Source organism: Sciurus carolinensis, chromosome 10, assembly GCF_902686445.1.
Source record: "Sciurus carolinensis chromosome 10, mSciCar1.2, whole genome shotgun sequence".
Taxonomy (NCBI): domain Eukaryota; kingdom Metazoa; phylum Chordata; class Mammalia; order Rodentia; family Sciuridae; genus Sciurus; species Sciurus carolinensis.
This window is the reverse complement of record NC_062222.1, coordinates 67,927,542-67,930,226: the sequence shown is the minus strand read 5'-3', so window position 1 is coordinate 67,930,226 and position 2,685 is coordinate 67,927,542.

Genomic DNA, 2,685 nt, shown 5'->3' with positions numbered 1-2,685 from the left:
AGGGATTGTTTGAGTTCTTCTTTTCCTATTTGTATCCCTTTCATTTCCTTGATCTGTCTAATTGCTCTGGTTAGAGTTTTGAGGACAATGTTGAATAGAAGTCAAAGAGGGCATGCCTGCCTTGTTCCAGTTTTTAGGGGAAATACTTTCAGTTTTTCACCATTTAGAATGATATTGGCCATGGGCTTAGCATAGATGGCCTTTACAATGTTAAGGAATGGTCCCACGTCCCCAATTTTTTCTAGTGTTTTGAGCATGAAGGGATTCTGTGTTTTTATCAAATACTTTTTCTGCATCTATCAAAATAATCATGTAATTCTTGACTTTAAGTCTATTAATATGGTGAATTACATTTATTGATTTCCGGAAGTTGGACCAACCTTGCATCCCTGGGATAAAACCCACTTGATCGTGTTGCACTATCTTTTTAATATATTTTTTAATGCAATTTGTTAATATTTTGTTGCGAATTTTTGCATCAAAGTTCATTAAGGATATTGGTCTGAAATTTTCTTTTCTTGATGTGTCTCTGTCTTGTTTAGGTCTCAGGGTGATATTGGCTTCATAGAATGAGTTTGGGAGGGTTCCCTCCTCTTCTATTTCCTGAAATACTTTGAGAAGTATTGGAATGAGCTCTTCTTTAAAGGTTTTGTAGAACTTGACTGAGAACCCACCTGGTCCCGGACTTTTCTTTGTTGGTAGTCTTTTGATGACTTCTTCTATTTCATTACTTGAAATTTATTTAAATTGCGTATGTTCTCCTGGTTCAGTTTAGATAATTCATATGTCTCTAGAAATCTGTTGATGTCTTTGAGATTTTCTGTTTTATTGGAATATAGATTTTCAAAATAGCTTCTAATTATGTTTTCTTTTTCAATCATGTTTTTTGTGATATTTCCTTGTTCATTCCGAATTTTAGTAATTTGAATTTTCTCTCCTCTTTGTTAGTGTGGCTCAGGGTTTATCAATTTTGTTTATTTTTTCAAAGAACCAACTATTTATTTTGTCATTTTTTTTATTGTTTCTTTTGTTTCAATTCCATTGATTTCAGCTCTGATTTTAACTATTTTCTGTCTTCTACTACTTTTGGTGTTGCTCTGTTCTTCTTTTTCTAGGGTTTTTGGCCATAGTGTTAATTCATTTATTTGTTGATTTTTTTTCTTTTATTGAGTGCACTCCATGCATGAAATAAATTTTCCTCTAAGAACTGCTTTCATAGTGTCCCAGAGATTTTGATATGTTGTTTCTTTGTTCTCATTTACCTCTAAGAATTTTTTAATTTCCTTTCTGATATCTCCTGTTATCCATTCATCATACAATAACTTATTATTTAATCTCCAGGTGTTGGAGTAGTTTCTGTTTTTTGCTCTGTCATTTATTTCTAATTTCAATCTATTATGATCTGCTAGAATACAAGATATTATCTCTATCTTCTTGTATTTGCTAACAGTAGCTTTGCGGCATAAAATATGGTCTATTTTAGAGAAGGATCCATGTGCTGCTGAGAAGAAAATGTATTCGCTCTTTTTTAGATGATATATTCTATAAATGTTCGTTAAGTCTAAATTATTGATTGTGTTATTGAGATCTATGATTTCTTTGCTAAACTTTTGTTTGAAGGATCTGTCCAGTGGTGAGAGAGGTGTGTTAAAATCACCTAGTATTATTGTGTTGTGGTCTATTTGATTTCTGGCATTGAGAAGGATTTGTTTTACGTGCATCAATGAGCCACTGTTTGGAGCATAGATATTTATGATTGTTATGTCTTGCTGATTTATGCTTCCCTCAAGCAGTATGAAATGTCCTTTTTTATCCCTTGTGACTAACTTTGGCTTGAAGTCCACATTATCTGAAATGAGGATGGATACTCCAGCTTTTTTGCTGTGTCCATATACATGGTATGTTTTTCCCCATCCTTTCACCTTTAGTCTATGGGTGTCTCTTTCTATGAGATGAGTCTCTTGCAGGCAGCAAATTGTTGGATCTTTCTTTTTATTCCAATCTGCCAGTCTATGTCTTTTTATTGATGAGTTTAGGCCATTAACATTCAGGGTTATTACTGAGATATGATTTGTATTCCCATTTAGCTCATTTTTCTTTTTTGACATGACTTGATTTCTCCTTTATTTGGTTGTTCTTTTTGGATAGTCCTCCCTTTGCTGATTTACATTGTTGTTTCTCATCTCTTCCTCATGGAATATTTTGCTGAGAATGTTCTGTAGCACTGACTTTCTTTTTGTAAATTCTTTTAGCTTTTGTTTATCATGGAAGGATTTTATTTCATCATCAAATCTGAGGGTAAGTTTTGCTGAGTATAAGATTCTTGGTTGACATCCATTTTCTTTCAGAGCTTGAAAAATGTTGTTCAAGGCCCTTCTAGCTTTTAGGGTCTGGATTGAAAAATCTACTGATATCTGTATCAGTTTCCCCCTGAATGTAGTTTGATTCTGGCCTCTTACAGCCTTTAAAATTCTGTCTTTATTTTGTATGTTAGGTATTTTCATTATAATGTCCTTGGTGTGGGTCTATTGTAATTTTGTGTATTTGTAGTCCTATAAGCCTCTTGTACTTGATTTTCCATTTCATTCTTCAGATTTGGGATATTTTCTGATATTATTTCATTGAATATATTGTTCATTCCTTTGGTTTCTCTAAGCCTTCCTCAATCCCAATAATTCTTAAATT